The following is a 14,736-nucleotide window of genomic DNA, read 5'->3' as shown; positions in this document are numbered from 1 at the left end:
ACCAGTATATAGTGGCCTTCTTTATTTCACTTGATCATTGTTGGTTTGAAGTTGAGACTGTCTGAGAATAGGATTGCTACCCTTACTTTTTTCTGAGGTGCTGGGGCATGTAGTATTGTGTTTCATCCTTTGACTTTCAGCCTATGAATGTCTTTATGAGTTAAATGTGTTTCTTGTATACAGCATATTTTTGGATTTTTTTTCCTAATCTACTGTGCCAGTCTATTTCTCTTAATTGGTGAATTGAGTCCATTTACATTGATGGTCAGAATTGAGATGTATTGACTTATGTTTAACATGTTATTTACCTGTTGTCATGTACTCCTTTTTCTCCTGTGTTTATTTGCTTGTCCTATTTAGTTGCTTGCTTCTGATCTCATTCGTGGAGTTCCGATCATTTTGGTCCCTCTCTAGAACATCTTACAGTAGCCTGTGTAGGGTTGGCTTTGTCATCATGAAATTCTTTAGCTGTTCTTTGTCATGAAAGTGTTTCACTTTTCATCCAACTTGAAAGAGAGTTTTGCAGGGTATAGTAGTCTGGGCTGGAAGTTGTTTTCATAGAGGACTTGAAGTACTCTGCTCCACGCTCTTTTTTCCTTTATGGTTTGTGAAGAGAAGGTGGCCATGATTCTGATGGGTTTTCCTTTGAATGTGATCTGCTTCTTTTTCTAGCAGCTTTCAGTATATTATTCTAGTGCTGAATTTCTGGGATCTTGACTATTATATGTCTCGGTTTGTTTTTTATTGGATTGAGGTTACTTTGCGTTCTATATGTTTCTGTTACCTGAATGTCTGATTGTTTCCTCACATTTGGGAAGTTTTCTGCTATTACTTCTGCCTATATTTTTTAAATATCATTTGTATTGACTCCTTCTTTCTCATTGATGCCTATTAGTCTCACATTGTTCATCTTTGCATCATCTTGGAGGTGATGAATTATTCTTTCCTGCATCCTCCTTGTTTTTAAGGGATCCTTTTTTACCTTTTCACTAGCCACACCAGCATCTTCAAGATTTGAAACTCTGTGTTCACTTTCACTTAAAGGTTTTGCAAGCTTGTGATTGAGATTTTAGTTTCCTCTATATCTCTTTGACTCTGCTTCATGCGATCTATTTCTTTCCTGTATTGCTCATTCAAGGAATCCATCATTTTGCTAATCTCTATTTTTTTTATCAATGTCTTCTTTAGAAGCACTTATAAATTCTTTTACTGCAGTGTTTTTTTCAGATTGACTTTCCTCCCTATGTCTCTGTAGTTGCTTCTTTACTTCAGATGCTATGAGTTCTGAGAATTCTTTTTTTTTATTTCAGAAAAGAATTGCACCCTGAGTTCCTCTATATCCTTGTGCTGTTGATTATTTACTATTGACTCTATTAATTCATGCATTTCAGCTGAGCTAGTGTCCTCCTCACTTGTTCTGAGTGGGCATTGGGTTTCCTCCATATGTTTCTGCATTTGATTCTTTACTGCAGATGTTATTAATTCAGGGATTTCTTTTTTCATTTCCAATCTGAGTTCCTCTATACCTTTTTGCAGCTGGATTTTTTATTTCAGATGCCATTGATACATTGCTTTCAGCTGTGTGATTCCCAATTTGTTCCGTTTTAGTGTCCTCTGCATTTGTTACAGGTGGAGTTAGGGTCTGAGGTTGCATTTTGCTCTTTCTCTTCATTTTGCATAGCACTGTCTTCCTACCTTTGTTGTAGATTTCGTTGTAGTTATACCCTTAGCACCTACTGAAGTTCAGGTGCAGATCTACAAAGTTTGGATTTATCCAGCTGTGTCTGTCTTGGGTCTGGCTGCTGTGCTCAGCTCCTTCCAGCTGCTGTCCTTGGGGTGAACTTTTGTGCTCCTCTGGCAAGATTTTCTGTTCCTGGATTAGCTGGGTGTTTCTATCCTCTACACTCTCTGCAGGGATTGCAGATGCAGCATTTCACCCCAGGACTGTATGCCAGGCCTGAGCTGAGCCTGGAGGGGACAAGGTGGAGTAGGGGGCAGAGGCAGCTCTCCCACACACTCACCAGGCCTGGGTTAGGAGTGGGTCTGGGGGTTCCTGGAAATGTGGCAGAATTTCCTACTTGTGTGGGTGGAGTGGAGGAGGTGCTGAGGAGTGGTGGTGGGGCTTTGAAGTGAGTGGAAGAGAGTCTCACCCACGCTGCACCTGGGCTGGGACCAGTCATAGGTCCCGCCCACACAGGGTAGCTGGAAGCTCTCTTTTTCTCTAATTTTCCATCTGCAAACTTAAGTTGTTAACCATCCAGAAGAAAAAGTTACAATGTAGGCATGTGAGCTTGACCTCACTATCTGTCTGAATATCAAACATCTTAGATATATCATGGAACATTTATTTTCCATCAAGTATTGATATGTTAAATTTTCAGTCTCTACAGAATGTGAAAAAAATGTTTAAAACATTGGAATGAAGAATTACATATTTTTACACAGAAATTTAGAATTCTAAACCATATACAGCATTGTAGCAGGACAGTCCAATGACATTTTTTCTTTGTCTCTCATTTTCATTTATTACCCCCTTTTTAAAACAAACATTTAGTTAAGAGACAGTATAGCAGTAATTGATATGACATGAGAAGAAGTATGGAATTAGAAGACCAGAATGGCAGGCATTCCAAGCATGACCCTAGTATTAAGCATGCTATTCAAAACCAGTAGGAAAGTATAATAACGAGGTATGAAAGGTGAAGCCATATTAATATGCTGAGCTGTAAAGGGCTGAAGTCAACAACTTCTGACATTGCCAGTCCTACGGATAAAGCACTATTATTATGGACTACTGGACTATATTGAAATATTTTGCTGAATTCCCACACCTACCATATTTAAATGGTAATGGAATACCCATCGCTGACAATATTAAACAAAAAAGGGAATATTAATGAAGGACCATGTTGTATCTGTATATACAAAATATTTAAGATAGATATACAACTCCTTTTCTTAATTCAATGAGAAGAAATATTTGCACTAATAGTGTTTGGATAGGCTCTCATGTCTGCATCTTGTACTATGAATGACCACTATGAAGACAACAATATGCAACGTATTAATTATTAAAACTGCCCTACTAATCAGTTTTAAAACTTTCTTATTGCTATTTGTTTCTCAGTAAAATTAATAAAAAACAAAATTAAGTAAATTAATGACAAAATGTTAAATACCCCCAAATTAATGAGAATCATGAAGCAAGATTGGGAGGCCAGACATAAAATCCAGTAAGATCATTGTAGAAAGCTGGTGAATGGTTTCCATTTGTTATGTGAAGGGAGAAATTAAGGTTACAGCAGAAGCCATATGAATATGTCATAGTTCATTATATATAAATATTTGGAGTGACATATATTTGTCTGTCCTTATAAATGTGGTTTTAGCTATTTTCTACATATTTTTTATATCACCTCTGAAATCATCTTGAAAATTTGCTATAGGTAGAGCCCTATTGTGGTTGGACACTGACTTTCCATTCATATGCTGGCAGATGGACGAAGGACAACATAAAAGCATAAAATTTTATATCAAAGATGATGGGTTCTTCCTCAGTGTGCTACATGTGTTACTGGGCTGAGATGTCCAATGAAAAGTAAAAAGTAAAACAAATCATGATAGTCAACAATTGCAATCAACTTCATAGTTTTAAGATTGTCTCCTAGTGCTCATCAGCATGCACTATTTCAAGGAGATTAATGTTTTAGTGCTGAAGAGTATTCCTCCCTCCTCCTTTTTGTTTCTCCCACATACAGCTCATTCCCACCACAGACACAGATGCCATGACCAGGCTCAGGCTGTCTTACCTGTGTCTGACTACTCTGATGGCTTCTTTTATTGTCAGCCAGTCTGTACACTCACCACCCTTCAGGTGTCACTAGTCAGGTGACACTCACTTGATGAAACTGAAGTCTCTTTTTTCTAACACTCTTATTTTTTGTCAGTTTCATCAAAACAGTCAAGTAGATGAACGTAGGGCACACTCAGTCAATTTCATGATTCACTTTTCCACAGATGCCGGAAAAAAGCAGAGACCATGCATGTGAGTCAAACATACAATATTTGTTACACTAAGTCAGTTAGGCAGTGTCCCTATCAGCATCTTGATGCTTAGTGGGGTGTCAAGGGGATTGCAGAGGAAAATACCCTTCACGTTGACCATACATAAAAACAGCTGAAAAACTATTTTCCTTGAGACTCTGAGGAGCTGTCATCATGCATCATTTGAAGACATTTATTTTACTTTTATGATTCTAATTTGTATAGCCAATTGATTTATGAGTGAGGTCAGATTCAGATAAAATCTTAAAATTAGAATTCTAGTTCTAGTGTCTTCCTTGTCTAGTTCTAGAATTACAGTTCTAGTGTCTTCCTGATTTCCCCATTTTCTTCCCATCAGTGTACTCAGTGCTCACAAGCTCTGTCTCTCTCCTTATACAAGTAACTTCAAGAGTTGACTGCAGTTTTAGTTTCACTTGGTTCAGACTTACTGCATTTGCAGTACAGGAAGGAAATGCCTAAATGAATTACACATTAGAATCCTGTAACTTGAAGCTCTATGGAGTAGCTCATCAGAGGATAGACAGGGAGTTTTGAAATGTTGTATAATTTTAAAAATTATACATATTGTAGTGCAATATCTACCTTCTTTGGTTAAATAAAAAAAATTGTTCCTTAGACCACCAAAAGATAGCTTAATAGGAAAAATAACTGTATTTTATAGTCATAGGATTCACAAAACCAGAACTGAACACTGCAAATAATTTGGGCTCAGTATCTTATGTATTGCCTTAGTTACTTTTTCATTGTTGGAATCAGGTACCTGACATTTACAAGTTAAAGGAAGAAAGGCTTATTGTAGCTCTTCGTTTGTACAGATTTCTGTCCATAGTCAGTTGGCACCAAAGAAGGGCAGAATGGGAGCAGGGCAAGGCAGAAGAGAATCAGTCATGGCAGGACTGGGGGAAAAGAAGCTGTAAAACTTTCTTCCCTCTATATTCTATCCATGTGACCAATGTATTGGCTGGTGCCAGTCACAACCAGGAGGGTCTTCTGTCCTGAGAAAATCCATTCAGTCACACCCAGAACTACTGTAAACCCATCGAACAGTAATTCCAGTTGCACACACCCTGAACTGTGACCGAGCATCTCCCCAGAGCTTCACATACAGAGCACATGCAAATTCACAGGAGCATCTAGGAATGAGCCATACGGTAACATTTTAACAAAGTACAACAAAAGGGAGGTTGAACTTCAACTTACAGTAAGCCATAGAGAATTGACTGAGATGTTCATGGAGGGAAATGATAGTTACTTTAGGGAAGTCTGTGTATTACAACTCATCTCTTTGTATCTATGACTCAGTGATGAGTTTTCCTTCTGGTATAGAGGAAACTGAGGGCAGCTTCATAGAGGGAAAAACGGAGAGCAGAAAATGCTCCTCATATCTGTTGGTTCTCTGTTGCTATCAGCTCAAATCTTTCTGCCATAACAGCTTATACTGAGATAGTGTGTTCTAACCCTGCTGTATAATGTAATATACAAAAGACTGATTCATTGGTTTCCATCTTCTTCAGAGTATTTATCATTTCCTTTCCTTGATAAAGGGCTTAGTCCTCTGTTGAAGGAAATAATAGTGCACAGTCAAACTAAAATTTTCTGATAAAGCAGAATAACAGAATTCATTAACAATTTATAGGTGCAGTGTGTTATAGTACAAAGGGAAGTGAATACTAAGTTGAAAGAGTAATGCTCAAGTCCCAGGTTTTATACTTACTGAGGGGAATTCTTGAGATTTCAAGTTTTCCCAAAACCACCTTTCTCAGTCTATAAATTATACCTAATAACCAAACATTCTTGTGAAGTTCAAAATTAATGGTAAGTATAAAACTATAAACAATATATAAAACTCAAAAATATATGTTTTCTATACTTTTTTTCTCATTTCCACAAAAAATGAGCTGGCCCCATGTAAGGTTTCTTTGATGAGAAACGACATATGATTCTTATTTTTTCCGAGCCTGGTCATTGCACTGAGCTTTGCTGATATTACCATGCTATCTGGAGATTTGCTTGTGGAGTTACATAGTATGGACACTACAATATGAAATTTAAATGTAGAACAGATGAGATACATATCCACAATTTTTCTGTTTCTGGTTTTGTAGTCGTTTCTAAAAGACAGTCTTTAAGGATCAATTTCCGTACCTACAAAAAGGTGACACATACATCTCCTTCACAGGGATCCTGGGATGAATCAATGCTTTTATATATGTGATGGAGCTCTCATAAGACGCTCACTGCATAAGTTCATGGAGCAGTGACAGTGTGCACAGGGACACACACATGTGGAGTCCATCTCCCCATCCCATCCATCTCTTAATACTATTTTCTATGAATGCAGAAGAAAGTTAAACATTGATAAGCCAATATATGAAAGCTCTGGTAAACCTTAGTGGAAATGCTGACATAAATTTAAAGATGAAGAAGTGACTATCATGCCAACATTAAAGCTTGGTGTTTCATAGCTTTAATTTGGTGCTGACAATATTAAAACAAATGAGTACAAATACAAGGAATAGTATCAAAGAATATTGTAGATCTCAATAAATTGAAAAACCAGGGGTAATAAGAAAATAACTATAATCAGTATAGAAAAGTACAGGTAGAAAAGTGACGTAAAACTTGTAAATTATACAACAGAAAATATTAGGGCATAAGTCAATGCATAGATAATCAAATTAGTATTACTTATTAGACATTCGAGTCACCTATATTTCTATATTTATACTAAGGAAAATAGTTATACATTTTTCTTTGCACAACTAAAAAGGACTTTGTTGTGCTCAAAATTTGTTAAAATGGTACCAGCAAATCACTGCATTTTAATTTATCTTTACTGGATGTATCTTAAAATAAAAATTGCATGTCTTTTTGAAGTTTCTTTTAAAATTTTGTCATATAGGAAATCACACCATGAAAGAAAATGTAGCTTGAGAACTGCTGTAGTTTCTTTCTTTAAAAAAAAAATGAGTAAAACTGTTTTATTTCCAGTCCTCAAAATTTTGTTGTAAGTCTTTATAGGCATACTGAATATGTTCATTTCTTTCAGAAAAAATGACTGAAATGGCATGTTTTCCATGGCCTCGTATATTAGAATGAGATTTGATGTGCTTTGTGGGGAAGATATCATGCATCCTCTTCATAAAATCTATGCAAGTTGTGCTCAGAAATCTGGTTCATGTCTATTTAAAAATTCCCTTGAAAATTTGATTTCCATTCTAGTGAGAAAAAATTATAATTTTGAAATGTTTTTCAGTGAGCAAACTATATGCATCAGTATTCAGAAGTTTGGAACCTTCAAGATAAGCTTTGGAAAGCTTTCTGGAGCCTACTCGCAACAGTTCTTATACTTCATTTGCTGAAGAAAATAGAAGAAATGGATTGAGTTTCTCACTTTGTTCATTTGTAGACACTAGCTATACTGACACATAATATACCAAGCATTGTTAGAAAGCTTGTCAGAAGGCTCAGCTACAATGTCATCAGCATATTTGGGTTACACAAAGAATGGTTGCCTACTAATCATTATGTAGGCTGAGTCAACCCTGCTTTTAAAGGGGTGACTATAAAGATAGTAGCAATGTATTACTGTGAATTGTGTTTGAGTCCCAGCTTGTGTTACCCTTTTCTACCACTGAAAGCTCACAGACCCTAATTCCAATCGTCAGTATAAGGAATGATGACGGATTTCCTATATCTGCGTGCTGACTCCTTCTATTGCCTGTGATGTCTCACTAAGATAGATGACTTAGTCAATTGCAGAGAAAAACGTTTTTCATCAAAAGTAAGCTGTAACACTACAATGGAAAATAAGTTCAGCCTGACTTTATGAATGGCAAAAATTTCCTTGCCAGAATGTGTAATGGCAAGTCTTATTATTAATATTGATTTCCATCTGTACAAGAGTAACACTGTCAACAAGATCAATTCTGTTGGACACACCTGTCGTAGGATATAAATGTATCTACTTCCAGCCAAAAATAGATTTAAAACAGCATTGTGGTTTAGATTTAATTTTACTTTAGTACATCAGATTTTAGTTTTTAAGGCGGAAACAAAATTGATACATTGATGAATTTAGTCTTTGCTGTTATTGAGGGTTAATGTGCAGTTTCACTTAAGACAAAAATAAACCAAAATTTATGGTAATTTCTTTAGAAAAAGCCTTGTACTGGAATGGTTGTCATTAATTTTCTGCCCAGACCTATGAGGGTTCATTTTAGTTCTACAGAAGTGAACAACTTAAAATCTGTCTGAAGGTAAACATGAATTGTAAATTTTTTAAAATTACATTTAAAATGCACATGAGAGACTGGGGGGGGGGTAGCTCAGTGGCATAAGCACCTGCCTGGCAAGTGAAAGGTCCTGAATTTGATCACTGGTACCAAAACAACAACAACAACAACAACAGCAAAACCACAATGACAACGACAATAAATAAACTGCACAGGAATAAAAATACAAAAATGGTGACTATCGAAGCATGAAAGGCACAATGCCTGTGCGTAGTTGTAATAATAAATCAGTACTACTCTGTTCTTACATTTTCTAACTGATAAATTCAAGAAGAAAAACTACACGTAGTAAATATGTTCTCCTCGTGAGGGCGGGCATTTTCCTACTCATTGCTGGAATGTTTTCCAAATGGATGGAATCAAATTGTGCCAGCTGCAGCTTGAAACCCTGCAGCAAATTACAAGTGAACAAAGAGGAAGGCCAATGTTTGTGTTTGTGGGACAACAACATCCTGTGTGATTTAGCTTCTGATACTTTTCGACTGAAATTCACACTATGCTTTCTCCTTTCTCAGTGATCGCTGGACGTACTGGCCTTTATTCCATGTCTCAAACACGTCCCTTTTTGAGCTGTAGCTTTTTATACTCTATTTTCTAGTCATGGTACAGCAGGCGTAATTTCTTCATCCTGCACAAGTTTAAAACTCTTCCCCAATAAAAATCTTCATGAATGTCTTGACTAGAAGGAGGATTCCCTCTGTTTCCCCACTAAGCAGTCTCTGCAGTGACTCAGCTTACCCATCGTTTGTGTGTGGGTCCACAGTCTCAGAAACAGTTTTTTTTTCTTTCTTTTCAGAGCTACCCACCTCTGACAGAGTAGAAGGTCAACAAATATTTATTCAATTAATGGTTAAATATGCTGACCATTTCATGAACACATTTAAAACTTATCACATTTGTATAAATTAATCTCTCATATATTCATGTTGATTTTTGTTCTTTAAGAAAAAATATAACTAATCAAAAAGATTATCTGTGGCAACTGCTCCAGCATTCTGCAGCTGAAAGACAGGAGATTAGCTGGGGACATTTCTTACTTTTGTTGGCTGGTTTAAAAATCAGAAACCCAAGAGATTCAATGAAACATTATTATCAATGAAACATTATTATCAATGAAACATTATTATCAATGAAACATTATTAATTCATCATTTTGAAATGATCAGAATATTGGTTTTTTGCCCACTTTTCACTTGCAAATTGTTTTATTTCAGAAATGCTTATTTGTAAAATAAAATACTTGAGTGTGAATTTTAGCATTCAGAGCGCACGGAATTTATCGGATAAGAAAGTCTTGATCTTTTAGAGTTTGGAGGGAATAGCTATATAATAAAACAGGATAAAAAGAACCACACATAGAAGTGCTGGCAGTGTTTGCAAGCATGGAAAATATAGCAGGCAGGTGGAGACTGTGATTCTCTTGCCTCTGCCTTCCAGAGTGGTGGGATTACAGCCACAGTACATCACACTAGTTTTGAATGGATCATTTTATTTATTTTTATTTTATATTTTCTGAATTTTCTCTAGGAAGTGAATTTTGTCTTTTAATTTTAATTTTATTTTTTTAAAGAGCATAAAAATTAGAATTAAAACATAAAACAATTACGAGTGATACAGAATTTCACTTAATATAGTAATACGAATTTCACAGTATTTGTTGTAATACATAGTGTCATATTCCAACCAGTTGTTCATATTACCAGATATATGCATGTAAAATTGAAGAAGAAAAACACAAAGAAATATATAATAAATTAAGAGAAAAAGTACAAATAATTTAAAAAGGAAAAAAACTAATTAAAGCATTAAATGCTTCCTTTCATAGACCAGCAAAAATGCACAGTACAGTTGTCCAATCTATCCTGCTTACATATATAGATACATCTCTTCCCCCCATTCCCTCTACTGTCCTTCTCCTCAACCCAGTAACTCTTTCCTTTTGAATAAGTTCATTCCCTTTTTCCAGTATCTATTGTATCTTTCCAGATTCCATTTTTCTCTTTCAGGTTCTCACACTAAGAAGACAATACAATATTTGTACATGCAGTGTGATTTATTTTATTTAAGAGTATGCTTTCTAGTTGCAGCCATTTATCAAAAAAACCCTCAACTTTTTCCTGTTTTATAGCTGAATAATACTTCATTGTGTAAAAATACCACATCTTCTTTATCCATTCTTCAGTTTATGGTCATCTGGGTAGTTTCTAGAATTTAGCTGACAAATTGTGCTGCTATAAATATAGGTGCTCATATATCGCTGTATTTCCATAGTTGTTGTACCAGCCTGCGCTCCCACCAGCAGTAGAGAAGTGTTTCTGTTTCTCCACAGCCTCTTCAGCATTTGTTTTTGGCTGATTTCTTGATGTTAGCCTTTTTTTCTGGGATGAGATGGAATCTCAGTGTTGTTTTAATTTGCATTCCTCAAACGATGAATGATTTTGAAAATTTTTTCATATACTTACCTGCCTTTTGTATTTATTCCTCTGAGAAGTGTTTATTCATATCAGATGCTCATTGATTGGATCATTTTAAAAGATGCGATCATTTCACAAAAATGTAGAGAGGAATCGAGAGTGTCTGTATCACTTCTGTGTCAAAATCAAGCATTCGTGTTTCCTTTGCCATCTCTCCACTCCCATCTGCTGCAGGTCCACAGATGCAGTTGTCCAGAAGATTGAAAGGAGTCTTCAGAGAGAATCAGGCTCTGAGGCTTTCAAGGGGTGATAATAGCCATAGGGGGGCAAAACTGCCAAAACTATGTCTATCAAATCCTTATTCTGTCCTAATTTCTATTTTTGTATCAATTCACATAATTCTGCCAACTCTGGAAAGTAATATTATTAATAACATGTGGAGCATAATCACAATAGATGGAAAGAGAACAGCAAACAAGGAGCTTGTGCTCTGACCATACAGAAATACTTATGCCTAGGTTCATTCTCAGAGATTGTTTGGTGCTCTGTTTGTGGAGGGTTCCTTAGAGAGATGGTACAGCCAGAGCAGACTAGAACAGTACACCCTGGGAAAAGCTTTTGTGCATTGTTAAGATGGGAGAACCAGTAGGTCTAAGTCACTTGTATTAGAAGATTAATTTTTTAAAAAAGGTTAAAAAGTGGTAAGAACTTTGTTTAAGTTGAATACTTTTCACCTTTCATTCTCCCAAGTTTCTTTGTCACCTTTTTATAAAAAATAACCAATAATACTAAGGGTATCCATTACATAATGAATTATAATGGAATAAATTGTCACCTAGCCTACAGAACTCTCTCAGAAGCTGTCCAAATCATGCTGAGTGCAAGAAGTGACCCTTGGAGCAACATGTCCTTGTTACTCTACTTCTTGTCATGACTACATATCAAAACCAAGGCATTCACAAGAACACCTGCATCTCACACCTTACCTACTGTCTTAGTTACTTTTCTCATTGCTGAGAAAAAAAAACCCAATGTCCAAAGTGAAAAGGGAAAAGGTTTATTTATCTCACAGTTTATACAGGATTCTTTCCAAGAGCAGATTCAAGGCAGGTGGCTTCTCAGAGAGAAGATCGTGGCACACAGAAGTTAGCAGAGCAACAAGAGTCTTGAGGGTAAGGCTTCTTTCTGCTCTCTATACTTTATCCTGGTTACCCAGGGTGGGCAGCACTCAGACCCTCAATTGTAGAGGCCTTGATCCTTGCTTTGCACCATGAATCACACTTGACCTTAGCCAAGAGGCCTAGAAGTGCTTGCACCATGAATCAATCCCAAGATCACACACGTATGATTGAGCCTCCTCTGAAAATCTCCACCTAAAGCAGCATGAGGCTTTCAGATGATGTTCTGATTTCTGTCTAGATGTTTCTCCCAAGCCATAAATTTTGTTCCCCCACACAACACCCAGAATCATAGACTTTCTTCAGAGGTATCTGAATCTGGAGTGTGGGGATTGGGCATTCCTGGGATTAAGGATGCTGGAATTAAGGGCATAAGTGCTACACCAGATGAGGGAGAATAATCTGCCTACAATATAAGGGACACAAAGAATCTCTCTTCTCTCTTTTCCTCTCCTCTCTTTTTCCTCCCTTCTCTCTTTTCTCTTCTATCTTACACTATGCCACCCTGCCTTGAAGCCAGTCACTTATGGATGGAAAGCTCCACAAACTGTGAGCTAAATAAACCTTTACTTCTTTGACTTCGGGTGTCAGGTATTTTGTCTCAGCAATGAAAGCCAAGTACCTAAAACAGGGAACGTTTAAACACAAGCCTTAACACCTTGACAGACCTGGAAGAACCAAAGGCTATTACATTTTCACACTGAAGCTTCAGCATAGAAAATTGGCTGTGTAATTTATTTCTAGTAACATTTCTGTAGATAAGAGAGAAAGCAATGAAAGAAAGAGTGATAAAGGGAGTTGGATGTGTAAAATCACTGTTGTCCAGGCTAGACACCTGAAATACAATGCAGTAGCATCGGAAAGAGGGATAGTTCCATCTTTACCATTGACATTTAATGTTTTTGACACATGAATTTGCCAGTTAGTTCTATTGATTATGAAGGTAGCTTTGTAAGCAGAATTGTCTAAGCTTTAGTGATTTTTGGTATACATCCATAAATCTATCTATTTATTTTCATGTTCTTGGTATTTTATCAGGGGAAGATAGGTGTTTATGTTTTGCTCCCTGTGAGCTAGTTTAACCCCTTCATAAGTAAATTCAAACTAAAAGCATCTGTTGCTGAAAGTTATAAATATCAATCATTGGACACTAAATGGATATTATCAAGGGCCTTCTAAGGTTATTATGGTGAGGCTTAATGGAGCAGGAAATTCATAAACATTCCAAGATAAACTATGAAATGTGATGCTCAAGTTGACAAGTCTCAGGTGAAACATTCTGCTTTTTAACTTAATTCTCCAAACAAGCATAAAATATTTCAGAAACTTTCAAAGGCATATAGTATACATACATTAGGAACAATACCATCAAGTACACATTGCTTATATTTAAGTTGTATGCAAATATTTATTAACTTGTTAACTGTTCTGCTTTATTTTTATATACATCTTGGTCCATGCACCAAGTCAAACCTACTGAAGGTTTTGTTTATACATTCCTTGAAGCTGTTTAAGAATCTATACCACAGCACAGAGTAGGCTTAAATACATGTTAAGGTGTTTAAAGTTTTTTTTTTTTTTTGTCTTTTTGAGCATGTCTTGTGTAACTGTATAGTTAGAGAAAAGTGATATTTAGAACATTGTTAATATAAAACTCTGGGCAGTGTTTAAAATGAGAGAATACAGAGCTAAATGCATGTGCTTATATCCCCATCAACGACTCAAGCTTTTTGCCTCAAAATAGAATTATTTTTTAAAAAAGGAATAAAAAATTTAAAAGGCAATGTGCATGATGTCTAAAAGAGTTTAAGTTATTGTGTTTTATTTTTCAGTTGAATATTTTATCAAAAAGAATTCCCTCTAAAATAACTGTCAAGGGACCCAAGAAACTGAGTTATTTCTCCAGGAACAGTTCACCAGAGCTCTCATTAGGAGCCCCAAGTGCAAGCAAAGAGCTCCTCTGTCATGTTAACATTCCTCTCCACTGTTGTGAGCACCTGACATCAAAGGGCACCGTCTTTCAGCACAAAGAGGAAACCATGAAACTCTGAGCTTCACAAACTTTCTTTTTCAGGTTTTTTTTTTCTTCTTCCATTGATTAAAAGAGTTTTAAATATATTTCAAATTGGATTGCAAATTCTTTGAATAAAGAGACTTCTTACTTCTCATATTTATTTGGATACTGTGAAGCAAGGAGGACTGGTACAGGTAAGTAATAGACAAGGTTAATTATTGATTCAAATGGTTTGTGCATCTACAGGTCACAAAAATTACAAGGGAGAATTTTTATCTGTGTAATTTTATTTGTACAGCTTGGACAAATAGCTCACATTGTAAATGCCTTCAAATATGTTTTCCAATCAATCAATAAATATTTACTGAAAGGCTTCTGTGTTCTCAGTACACCACAGGATGAATCACAATAGGGCTGAGAGAATACTTAAAATCTACCATTGACCTACTTCTGTTGAAAACATTTGTTTCCATACATTTACTTCCATTTCCAGATAGCTGTGATTTTTCACCAAATATGACTATTTTGTATAGTGGTTTGAGAAAATCATCAAATATTATTATGTATTTAAGAATGAAAGTAAAATATTCACCAGCTTTTGAAATGAAGAATAAATAGAGTGCTTTGTTTTCAACTAGTATTGAGGTATATGTAAATTTGTGATATTATATCCTGAAACATTTAATCTAGTTACTAAGAAACTCTAGGTAGAATAAGCACTTCCCTGGCAAGCGCAAGGGCCTGAATTTAATCCTCAGTTCCACAAAAAA

The sequence above is a fragment of the Octodon degus genome, unplaced genomic scaffold (genome assembly GCF_000260255.1).
Source record: "Octodon degus isolate 3935 unplaced genomic scaffold, OctDeg1.0 scaffold00082, whole genome shotgun sequence".
Classification (NCBI taxonomy): domain Eukaryota; kingdom Metazoa; phylum Chordata; class Mammalia; order Rodentia; family Octodontidae; genus Octodon; species Octodon degus.
Note: the sequence above shows the minus strand (reverse complement) of the source record.